The sequence below is a fragment of the Taurulus bubalis genome (assembly GCF_910589615.1).
Source record: "Taurulus bubalis genome assembly, chromosome: 16".
Classification (NCBI taxonomy): Eukaryota; Metazoa; Chordata; class Actinopteri; order Perciformes; family Cottidae; genus Taurulus; species Taurulus bubalis.
Window position 1 is genome coordinate 5,854,069 of NC_136604.1, and position 13,336 is coordinate 5,867,404.

Genomic DNA, 13,336 nt, shown 5'->3' on the forward strand with positions numbered 1-13,336 from the left:
TACATCTCTTCAGGTTATCTTAAGAGGAGTGTAGCCGAAGCAACAGATTCACAGAATTAAAAAAAAAAGGCTAAGAGAGGCAAAGATACACATTGATTTTTCCTGTAGGGGCGGAAGAAAACACTGGAGGTTGTTGTGCGAGTCTTTTTCAATTCTCAAATGAAGAATGCTCCCATAGTGAGTATCATGGGGATAATTAAAGATAATTGGTTTAATTATCCCCACAGAGCCGTCTAAATGGAATATAAGTCCCCCGATTCCACTCTGGGGCGAAAAGCAGAAAATAAATCACAAAAAGTTAAATCATCAAATAAAAGTTTCATTGAAGTTATTTTTTTTAAGTAAAAAAAGCTGGTTTAGGCTTCTTAACAAAGTAGTTGTTGCTTTTCTCTGAATTAAATTAGTTTTGGACTGTTGGTCGGACAAAAAAAGCAATTTTAAGATGTTGTCTTAGATTCCGGGACATGTTTAATGAACATTTCTCAAAGGTTCGAGAACATGTTTTTTAAAGAATGGTAAAAACGTGGCTGTCTGGTACTTGACTTGTAAAGTTGGTCGCGTTCCCCTTTAACCTACAGATTAATCGATAATGAACTTGCAGCTCTACATTCAATATCATGTTTTATGCAACACAAAGGCCTCTGGGCCTCACGGAGAGCGACAAAGCAACAAAAACACAAAACACATCCTGTTTTAATCCCGGCTCCGACTTTGTTTTCACACTCCTCCCGGTACTGTCACTGAGTTCGGCTCCATTGTTCCTACTGGCTGTCACACTGAAGAAGTCGCTGACAAACTGAGCAGAGCCGCTATGACGCATGGAGGAAGGAGAGGAAGAGGAGGAAGGGGGTTGGGGGCTGACTGAAGCAGGAAGACGAAGAAGAAGGGACAATGTGTGCCCTTCTACAAGGACACATGGAGAGTGAGAAGGGAGTCAAAGAGAAAGGAGAGTTGGAGGACAATGAGAGAGTGGATAAAATGGTGCGGCGGGCTGTTTTTATAACGACGGAGGAGGAAGAAGAAAGCGCAGGATTTGAAAAGACACCAAAACAGGAGAGATAAAGACAGCGTGAGCCAGGCCCAGCGCTGGGGATGATAATGAGACAGGGGCTCAGAGGTAGGAAGGTGAGAGGCAGCAGGCTCCAGGCCAGCTCTCCTCTCCAGTCAGCCGGAGACGGGCAGATGGTCCAAACACTCACCGAACCACATAAATCACAGATTAACACTGGGCTCCTCTCCAGCTGCCCCCACTGTACTTCAAGCACAGAGCTTAAATGCACAGGCTGCATTATGGAATACTAATGGAGGAATGACAGGACGTGAGTTAGAGCCCCGAGTGTGTTTAGACAAGAGAGTAAAAAAAGAAGAAAATAAAGATGCAGGATGACATTGCTTCTACCTGATGCTGGAAAAAGAGGATTTGGCAAAGAAAGAGGATCGCAGTGCTCCTCACTTGAGAAGATTACTTTTTCACCAAGCGTGGCTGACTTATTGAGTTGGAACAGTTTACTAGCCTTATATGGCTTTAAGAGACCATCACTTGAAACTCCTAGAATTTAAAATGTTCCTGGGGAAAAAAAGGATTTAAAAGACTGACGAGACGAGTGAAACGTATTCAAAAATGGACAAAGAGGTTTCTTATTATACCGCCACCACAACAAAAACACATCCACATGAAACCATATATGTAGAATCAGAGATTTGAGCTGCTGTAAATCAATCAGAAATGTTTGTTTTCTTAGCAGAATTTGCTTTTATAGTATACTTTTGTTTTGTGTAATTTTTATTGATGCTTTTATCGTCTGGATTTGTATTTCGTGTTTTGTTCATCAGCATTGAACCTTAATTGCGTATGAACTAAAAAAAAGAAGATGAAAAAGTTTGCGAGTGTGATTGCCAAATAAAAACATGGGTATTAAACTGTACTGTGTCTTAATTCCTGTGGATTATCGGCAAATACCTCTCGTGATTATACGAGCGCGTAAACCAGGTCACACTGCGATGACATACACAAACAAACCCCACAAAAAAAGGGGACGAGATCTGTCGTATGACTCTAGTTTAGGCTGCAGAGTGTACTCTAACTGTAGGTATTACCATAAGTACAGCTGGGTGTGGCTGTTGTGGGTTTTTCTTGCATCTAAACAGCACAGACTGAAAAAGAGGAGCGATGACAGGAGTTATGTCAGAGCAAGACTCCAGTATAAACTCCCGAGCATACAACACAGTTAATGGTGGCGAGGTAATGTCAGACATCTTTAGACGGACATACTGCTGAGTAACTCGCATTACTGAGTCAGTTCACTGACCCTGTCAGTCTTTCTTTATGACTCTCTCGTTGTGCAACTGTTAAACTAACACAATATGTAAATATTAGCGTTCAGCATTTTGTGAGCGCCATTTGTGGCCACAGTGTTCAGCAAAAGATGCACAGTTTGACTTTAAGCAGTGGACAGAGGAGAAACATTTAAAGAAAGATGACACCAACTAACTGCAGCTGTTTCAAAGTTTCTGTTGAAGCTTTTAATTCATAGCAAATATTTTAAAATCATTTTTTTTGCCAGATATTCTTGTTACATTTATTAATCGAGATCAGAGGTATTTTCCTAAAGATATTGGTTCAGGTGAAATGAGCAGGTGCATTCAGGTGTACTAAAAACAAGCTATCTTCAGTATCAAAGCCATCCAGTGGTAATTGTCTGTACATTAATGAGTACAATGCAACCAGGAACTGCTAATACATAATTCGGCATACATTTGGTGCCTTGGTAACTAAATACAGGCTAAAAAAACGGGACTGAAGTTGTGACATTTAGCTTCTTAAATCATTGGCAACATCCTTCTTCCTGTTCACACCCAGAGCATTATGGCAAATGCACTTCCAAAAGTTAGAAAATGATTACCCTCGAAAAGAAAAAAGACCAAGAATAATAATATAATAATAATAGTAACACAATCTATGAATATTAACTTTTTCCATGCTAGTTTGCCCAGTTTTTTAAGAAGACCCCTGGTCATTCTAGGGGAAAATTAAATGGCAAAAAGTCACAACTGCCTCCAATATAATCGCAACTGCTTATTACTTGTGAAAAACTAACATCATAATATGGGATAATGCCTCAATATAAGCATGCATCCATAATATGAATCCACATGGCTTCCGTGGTGTTCCTGCAACAGCAGCCTCGCAGAAATGCATGTCTTATCGCACATGATCAGTCATCCACTTGACAAGCTCCGTTTAACACAGAAACACAAATTCAGCATGATGTCGACCCGTCACTCCCCCATCATCCCTCCTCCCTCTGCCCTCCACAGCCTTCTCAGGTTTCTGTGCCACTGTGACAGACTCTGGGTTTATAAATAGCGATGAGCACCATACTGAGAATGTCGGCCATAAAAGGGGCTGGCTTCTGTCGAGGCACCTTGGGACGGCACAGTGACCACAAACTGCAGCATGTGGTACACTAGATTTACCGCTCAGGGAGGGCAGGACAACTTAATTTTGTTTGTGTGCGGGCCACATTGGCTGGTACAATCCGACTCCATCTGGCATACAAATTAAAAAAAACTGTTGTAACCAATAACAGAATAAAACAGAGGCAGACGTCCAAATGAGAGTTGGTAACCTGCCAAACTTGACTGAAATTTACCAGCGAGTGTGGACACTTACAATTCTAGTTCTAGTGCACTGCGTTTCCCAGAATTCCTTTTTGATGAAAGAGCCATGAGAACAGGTGTGACAGCTGTGGGTTGTGTGTGCATGTGGTGGCACTCACAGAATGGGGAGGGGCAAATCAAAATAAAACTATGAAATGTTTAAAAAAATGTGAGACATGATTTCTTAAGTAATTTCCACTGGATCTCCCAGATAAGAGGCTGTGTACAAGCAGATCAGACAAGTTTTGTAAGAGCCATCACAGTGAGCATAATGGAAATAAAGACGGGACATATAAGTGGGGCAGTAGGCCAGCCAATTACAAATTCTCTCATTTTCTCTCTGTATTCAGTTTGGCTTTTACCACTATAGCATAGACATTCTCACCAAAAGAATGGGGAATGCATATTTTGTATGTACAAAGTATTTTGGGTTGTCAATATATACCTAATTGAGCTCAGTTTTCAGAGGCAACAGCTCATTACATTACTCTACTATCGATGTCCCTGGTTCAATTCCAATTGGGGACCTTTTTTTTTTGCCCCTCTTTCCCCACTAATTTCCTTTAAATGCAAAGTCTCCAAAAAAATACAGATAACATTAACAATGGCTCTGTTGTATTAAACTGCCACAGTAAACGCCAAATCATGGTTTGTCCATGACCTCGAAACCAAAGCAGCTAAATTCAATTGAGAGCCATCATTAGTTTTATGTGTTGTGAGAAAGGCTTATAAACCATGTTTTGACTTGTGCTGTTAACATCAATACACAAGTAGTTATTACCATCGAAAAATATGGGATCTTTCTGAAAGCTCCAATGCGTTTCAATCATTTTGTCAAAACATTTCTAACATTGACGGTAGGCTAAATTATATAATATTATAAGCATCATGAACTGTTGCGATTAGACTGCATTAGTTTAGTTTAATATACTATACTATATCATTATTGTAAATGTGAAAAATATTTAAAGTGAAGCATCTCTTTAAATCAGTCATTTTTAGAGGTGGAGGGAGCTGAACCAGCATGTTGTGTGAAGCAGGTCAGACTCCATTGTTTGGAGTTATGTGCATGAGAGAGCCAGTATGTGAACACACATGTGTTTGTGTGTGTGTGTGCGTGTGTGTGTCTTTATGATGAGCAGGACATGTTGGATCTGGGTCAGGCCAACCTCAAGAATCCCTGGCATCCACATTCCCCTTGCACATGTTTTATAAAGCAAATGTGTGTCTTTTTTTGAATGTGTCTGTCTGCATGGTCTGCAATGTGCCAAAGACTCAACGGATTAAAATCATCCAAAAAAGAGAAGAGATTAAATAGTGTATGTGTAGTCAAAACAGGACAATATCCGATTGATCTTGCTTCCACAAAATGCACAAACTCAGATTGAGGGATTCCAGGAATTTGTAATCCAACCAAAAACTGATATTTTGAGACATAAATTCTCCTATCATAACCTTCTGCAGGTCGTATCTGACTGCTTACACATTGTCAAAGCGCACATGTGGCCTTGATGAACGCCTCCACAACCTCTTCCTCTGTGGATATATATAAAAAATGAAACGGAACTGCTCTTGGGCAGCAAGCATCCACGCCCCAGGGAAAAGCAGAGGAAGAACATTCCTGGGACATTGGTTGTGCTGAGAGCAACAACAGCCAAAACACACACCTCCAGTTTGGATGTCTGGAGAGCTATAACCATTGAGTGTGTGTGAAATGTTTACGGAAATTAAATTACCGAGTACATATTCTGGTTTTACACCTTTAAAGCTGAAACAAATGTATTTATTGTCCGTCCATTGTACTCAACTGAAAACCCCCCAGTTCCATCTCATGCCAAGCAAGAAGCACTGAGTAAGTCAAAAGGTCACTGAGTCAAAACTCAAGCATGCGTGATTTAAAAAAGCCCCAAAACAAAATGTCAACCACACAACTTCCTCTGAGGGGGCAGGAAAACTTCAGGACTCATGAAACAAATGCTGCGTGAACCTTTGAAGCCCTCCGATTCTGCCGTTTCGCTGTGAGAGGTCACCAGAACAACAGCTGTGTCTGCAACGAGTTCCATGTCGCAGCAACAAGCAACAAGCACAGCTACTAATCACTGTCACAGAGGAAGAAATGTGGCTTCTCTGTGCTGATGATAGAAGAGAAACCTTAATTTGTACAGCTAGGTTATAATTAAAGACACCTGTGTGTCAGCTGTAAGGCACAATGCTGTGTTTTCCCTTTTGGGGGGGGGGAGGCACGGCCGGGATTACATTTCACCCAGATACAACAGATACGTTTTTCTGATTGGCTATTCGTGTCGCCCATCTCTTTTTATTGATTGGCTGGGGATTCGGGGGAGACGTGCTTGATTCCTCCATGGTGAGGGCAGCGCGACCAGGTCATGTTTGCGCGCTGCGGCACATTAAATAGCCTAGAGTTTTTTTACAGCGTGAGAAATACGATGTGTGGCGGGAGGGCGTGACTTAAGACCGAAATGCGTGACAGTCACGCTCAATGCGTGACACTTGAGAGCCCTGCAAATGCTAGCTAGCATAAGCTAATGCTCAGGCTAAAACTCAGCGAGTTGGTTGAAAACCTCGCTGAGTATTTAACATTTCCATTCGGCTTGTTTTAAATGGAGAACCCTGTAAAACAGTCTGAAATACTTGCTCCATACATGGTATGATGTGGTAAGCTAGTTAGGCAGACATGCTAACTATTGCAGCTTACTTCGACAAACAGAAATAAATCAGCATGAGCAGACTTGTGTAGATGTGGCTTAAAAGCTAAAGTTTAGTTACTGTGTCTGTGTACCGTGTTTTACAATTGATGTGTTTGTTTTCAGAGTAACCTAGCTCACAGGAGCTAACTGGCTAACTTTGGTAGCAGTCGTTGGGCTTGCTAAGCATGGAGTGTGTGATTGGCTAACAGCAGGCGGCCATGAAATGTCGTGTTAAGAAATAAAACTTCATGAGTTTGAATATCTCAACCCTTTCCCCCGTCTCTGAATACGGTGCAAAAACAGGACAAGCTATTAAAAGTTAATTAGTACTATAAAAAGAACTACAGAGCCTGAATTGGTCGGAACATGAGAGCTAAAATTGATTCATTCAGAATGGCGAGGGGGCAGGAGACAGGATGTTACTCCACTGCAAACACAAGGGATCTCCAGATGCTTTTAACCACAAAGAAGTGGGTTACCCAGTCACAAAGACGCACAACAGAGCCAGGCATGAATCATAGATGGAAAATCTATTATTCACCTCTTCCCCCTTCTCTATTCACTAGCTCAGGGTTGATACTAAAACATAAAGTCACAGGTGATGCAGTGAGAAACGGAAAGATGTTAAAAATATTTCCAATGGCGGCGTGCTGAGAAAAGCGTTTCTTAGAGACTCTGAGGAAATAGCTCAGGCGTGGCTTGCTCTGACTGAAGGCTGTAATCTAGCAGTTCCACTTCTTCGGCCATGACCTCATCATTAGGTCATCGTCTCGAGCACATAGCAACAATGAGCAAGACATGTGATGTAAATAAGCACAGTGTTACCACAAGGTCTTTATGGCACTATAAGGCACATGGAAGGAAGTCTGAACAATACAGCCGCTACAGACTCAGTGATTCACACACTCAAGTCTAGGTCATAGGGTACCAAACAGACAGATGACAAAGAGAAAAGTACGTCAACATTACATCAAAACTAAGTCTTGGTTGTGATTTTTTGTGGTAGAAACATCAGAATCAAGTGTATCTAGACCACAGAGGCCCCACCACACTCACCCACTTGTTTTGGACCCATATGTAGGCCATAACTTTGTCTGGCTGACTAACGTTGACCTGGCAGCGTGGTCAGGTGTGATGACGGACTAAATTTAATCTCAACTGAGGTCTGGTTTCAGTGCTGCATCACACCGGGTCAACAAACTAAGTTTATATCATGTGCTATGTCCATTTGAGCTGAACCTTTGTAGTTTCACTGGGTAAAGTTTCTCAGGAAGAGGTTGATATCTAGTAATATACTATACTTAGCTATTATGACGAATAGGGGGATGGTAGAATGAGAAAGATACACAATGAAAGGCTAGGAATCCTTAAAGTACATATCAAATTAATTCAATCAATTCAAGTTTCAAGTGTAAAATATGTGAAGAAAATGGGATTAATCAAACTATTACAACATGGACACTTTTCATTTTTGGGGCCAAAATAGAAGTACATTTGAACTCTGTATGACTAATGTACTGCTATAAATGTATTTCCCAAGCATGCATTTCTTTTAAATTTTAACAATTAATGCTATTCAATAAAAAACTGTTGAAGTGTTTAATTTGTAAAGCATCTTTAGCCTCCAATATTGACAAGCAGACCCTCCCAATTCATGAGACAACCGTAAAACAACGCTATGAGGACAAGCGTTCAATACCTTGTCTCACTAAATTCAATGGGAAGAGGCTGCTGCAGCATCAGCACTGGAGTGTTTTTGCATCCAAAACATCAGATGTTCAAATTATGTGGGAGAGAAAAATAAACATGCTGGACGTCAGTAATGATGCTGCAAAAAAAAACAACTGGCAACCAAGAAGGGTTTGTAATGGTCCACTAGACATGAGGAAAACCGGACCAGCTGCGGCCAAAATATGCCGGCATCTTGCAGCAGCCTGGTCGTCGTCCTCCTTCCTGGAGACAAGCTTTTTCGAGGAGCAGAAAAAAACACACATGGAGGCAGTTTGCAGGGAAAGAGAGAAGACGTCTGTCAGTGCCACATGATGACGCACCCTTACACTCACACAACCGAAAGGTTTTCTCAATGCAGCGCGTTTGGGTACCAAGCACCATTGTAAGATCTGTCTCAAGTCAAGATGGCGGATCATACAGATATGTTTTTTATTTTTATTTCATTATTATAAGGTTTGTTGTCCTGTTGCAGTCATACAGATTGTTAGCAGCATTCATCAGCCATCATCTGCGCTCTAATATTAGAGCCTGTGGGTCCTGTGACTGTGAGGTGGTTAGTGATGTGTGTGTGTGTGTGTGTGTGTGTGTGTGTGTGTGTGTGTGTGTGTGTGTGTGTGTGTGTGTGTATGTGTGTGTGTGTCTGTGTGTGTGTGTGTGTGGTGTGTGTTTGTGTGAGCATAAGTGGGCATAGACGTCGCGACATCAGGCCTGTTTTCTCCACACATGCACACTTAAGCACACATATATTTCAAAGCCAGGGTTGGGGGGGGGGGGGGGGGGGGGGGGGGCGGCGTACATCTGTTAGTGATTCCCCTGAGGTTTGAGTAACACATCAACAAAAACATCCAGTGCATACTGCAAGGCATGCTGGGTAACGGGGGTAACGGGGAACAAGTACAGGACTGGAACCAAACGGATGCAGCCGCATGGCCGAATACAAAATCTTGCTATTAAAGGGGGTTGTTTCCTAAAATAATCAACATATTCATGTATCGTCTCCTTCGAGGAAAGAAGAGTCAGCCTATAAGGTCTCCTTTGCAGCAAGCGCAGCAAAAACAAGCTCCTACTTATCACTGATGAGATGAATTCTGCTGCATTAATATTGATCAATTATACTTGAATTGAAGAGCCCAACGCCAAGGGAAGAAAAACCAGAGTGTGCTGCAGAATTATTTCTTTAAAGGGGAGGGAGGGAGGAGAGAGAGGAGATGGCCTCCGGGTCAGCTGGAAAGGCCCTGAGGACACAAGCAGTACTTTAGTACTCTGTGTAATACATCAAAGAGAATCGTCATCTTGAATTCTACATTCAAGAGCACAGTTGCCTGTAAAGCACAAGAGCAGAGTGAAGCTTCCGACTGAACTGTGGCTGCAGCACCAGGTAGTGCAACTAGCAGTACATTTTGGCTTTAAAATTGCAGAAAATAGATTAAAATGTCCATCACAATTTTCCCAGAATCCAATGTGACACCTTCAAATTACTGGTTTTATCAGATCAGCAGTCCAAAACCTAAATATATTCACAGAAGGAAAAGCAGCATATCTTTACAACAACGAAGCTGGAATATTGGCACCTTTGCTGGAAAAATTACTAAAACTATGATTTTCTTTGCTAAAGAAAAGTTAATTAGCTGATTATTTATTGATTAAAATATACGATCACTCGAGGATAAAGTGTACAACTTTGTGTCGTAGCAGATCACAATTTGAATTTGAATTAAATAAGGAAGTAATGTATGCAAACATACAGTTGATATCCCCATCATTTTATTGTCTTATGGTGTTTATTTATTTTAGTGCCCTGGCTCTTTTGTAATATCTTATCACATGAAAAAAAAATGTTGCCCTATTTTTTCATCTAGAAATGTGACTAGTAAACACTTAATCTACCAAAACATGACTGTAAAAATGATAATCTGAAACATTTCAACAGAGGTGGAACAAAGTCTTCTGTTTTGAACTTGAACTGAGCTGCAGAGCTGCCAGTTCACCTCATGGGCGCGGCCGATGTGCCCTTGAGCAAAGCACCAAACCCCCCCAACTGCATCTCTCCATCAATAATGCATGTGTGTGGAGTTTAATAAAGTGTACACTCTTCTTTTTTGCAAGTCCCAAGTCAAAACAAAGTCCTATTTTGTTGTTGAGTCCTAAATGAGTCATTGTTTGTCTGTCAGCTGGTCTGCTGTTTGTAAGGGCTTCAAGTCTTTATTGATTTTGTCAAATCAAGTCTAAAGTCCAGTCAAAACTCAAGTCTTCAGACCGGTGACTCAAGTCCACGGTGACCTAAGTCTGCATCAGTCATAGAAGCTTTGACTTTGCAAAACTAAAACATCCTCAGGAAGTGATGTGCTTTGCTCCTTCCCGACGCAGCAGCGGACCATGTGGGATAACAGAAGAAGACATTTAACAGCTACGAAGAGCACCAAGGTGCTATTTGGGAAGTGCACTGCAATAGCAGAAAAACGTCACGATTGAAAATTGGGTAATTTGGGCTCGACTGTGAAGCGTTTGGAGTATGAGTACACATTGTTGAATCATGAGGAGATCAGTGCTCTGAATGCTCTCATTGCTGCCTCCACAGTAGCTCTAAAATAGTCACCGGTCGTTTAGGTGTTTGCTACAATGACTCTAATCTACAAAGTGTGATATGACAGTTCCTTTTATGACTAAACTCTTGCCTCACACCTTTCCCGATTAGGATTATGCCGCACACAGGATCAACATCCCATTCAAGGATTCAGATTTTTTTTTCTTCTTCTTTTGAATACACCCGATAAGACGGGAAACATGGGAAATATGTGCAGCGCTCAGGAGGATACACATCCTTCTCCCTCTTCATACTCGGCAGCAGAATGGAGCACTTCCTCTCCTTTCCTGTGCCTCTCGGCTGTGATTTATAGCATGTGGTCACAGGGGCCGCTGACGTGGAGTGTAGGGGGAGGCTCTGGTCTCCTTCTCCTCCTCGTCCTCCTCTTCCTCCTCCCTTCTTCCTTTAGGATCCACTCAAAACCCAGCCCCACCCCGCCTAAACCTCGACTCCCCGTCCAGTTTCTCAGAGTCATTCTGAGCTGAGTGAACTTGAGCTCTTTGGCTTTAGTTTTAGTTTGGTCCCTCCGATGCTCACAGAAACTGTATTTAAAACACTGTGTTGATACCGGAATCTGGATTTAACAATCTAAAGAGCCACGAGTAGTCAAGTAGACGATCAAGAGACATCTGTGACTATTTTGCCGATGAATCGCTCGGGTCGCCCACCCGCCTTTAGTATTTTCTCTTTTCACTCGAAGCTATACACGCTAACGTTTGACCGTTCAATCCATTCCTTTTTTGCTCATGTATGTTTTTTTTGTTTTTTTGTAACGCTAAAACAGAAAAAAACCTCCAAAACCATTGTTTTTTTTTAGTATCACTCTTGCTACAGCGTCGGTTTTGGTTGCTGAACTGTGATTGAGCGAACCCCGTCCTGCTGTTAGCTTGTTAGCTATGAGGTTAGCTAACGGTCAAGCGAACATTTGACAAACATTCTCTGGTTCTAGCTTCTCAAGTGTGACGAGTCGCTGCTCATCTGTGCTTCTTAATTAAATATCTTTGTGGTTTCGGACTGCTGGTCAGACAAAAACAAGCAGTTATAAGACAATTGTGAAAATAATTCTTAGCTACAGCTCTACATAGAAGTCACTCGGCTGTGTTTACTCTCTGGGATCCCCAGACCGAGGTTGCTTCTTCCCGGAGTTTGAAACTGATGATTGATGACAAATTAAAAGGGAGGTTTTCTAGGCCAGAATCCACATTTCCAGCCCTGCTGCGTGATGTTGAGTGTATGCCAAGAACATAACATCAGCACGACGGGGGAAGCTCACGGGGCCAAAGGGAGGCCACGTCTCATGATCACTTCCACAGAGGAGCGCTCAACTCCTCGCTGAGACTTGCGAGAGCGAGCGCAGTGGCAACTGCAGATAACCCAACAACTCAAACTCCTTTACAGACGAGTTGCAGTGGGGGGGTTCCGTGTCCGCGCCGCACAAAAAGCCGGTGCCACTCCTATTGTGGGCCGTAAACAAAGACCCTTTGAACATGTCGTGTCTTGGAGAGTCTTGGTTTGGCTCCGGCACTCGCCGAGTTAGTAAGAAAAGGGCCCGCCGCGCCGCTAGCTGCGATTCCTCTCAGAGAAAAAAAGAAACTCTATTCTGCTTCCGTAACATCGACTCTGACACACCAGCAGACGGGGAACACAGACTCTGTTTGAGTGTCGTAATGTTGCTGGCCGACTGGTTTCAGGGCGTGTGGAGGGTGACGGGAGATATATGAGGTCAGGAGAGATGAATGTATGCATCTATGTGTTAGGGATTTGGATGGTCCACATGCATTAACGGGCTAAAGCAAGCGTCTGCCGACCTCAGACCTGAATACATCACTTTGTGATCTCTCCCCTTCTCAGCTCTGCAGGCACACTGTCCGCTGGTTCTTTCTATCCTTCTTTCTTTTCTTTTTTGTGAACAAGAATGACACTCAAAGGCATCAGAGAGAAAGAATGTTTCTGTTTATCTAACGCCACTGCCTTTTTCGGCGTCCAGCATTCCGGATAACGTCACATGTTGAATAACCCTGCTGCGACTGCAACCAAAACACACTTTGTGTTTTTACCTTAGATCCCTTATCCATGGGGGAACCTGCCCAAGGACAATACGAGCCCTTTGATTATTTCAATAAACGCACTTTGTTTCCAGCAGATATGACACCTCCAAAGAAGAATTACCACAAAAGTTTCACGATTAAGGCCCGAAAGACATCTTTAAAGTTGACCAGCATTTGCCTCAGGATGTTATTTTCTTCCTGTTGACCACTGAACCAGCAGCCTGCAGTTCAATGTATGCTAAACGTTGACAAATTATACATTTAAAAGCATCACATGTTTACGAGTGTAAACAATTTAAAGATCCAAATATCACTGCAGCAATAGGTGTATTTTTTTAACATAGAACAACATAGAAGCAGGAAGAAAAAGGGAAACCCTAACAATAAGATGTTCCTGCCTTCGCCCAGGATCACTTTAAACTAATTCTGACTTTTTGATTGCGAACTCCAAGGAGGTTTCCTCAGAAAAGAGACCAGGATCAGGACTGTGATTAGAAAGAGCCCAGAACAGAAGCCTTTAGTTTGTCATTTGTTATACTCATGCCTGTGAAGGGGTCGCTATGAGAGCTGGAACGATAAATCAGACCAATTATTGCATATATCTG

The 13,336-nt window shown here is 42.2% G+C and overlaps 1 protein-coding gene across 2 annotated transcripts in view; it reads right to left on the reverse strand.

Annotated features, from left to right (window-relative positions):
• The window catches only part of LOC306749019 (uncharacterized protein), a 36,150-nt gene that overhangs the window by 21,388 nt on the left and 1,426 nt on the right, over nt 1-13,336 (reverse strand). The gene's annotated exons all lie outside the window — the stretch shown is intronic.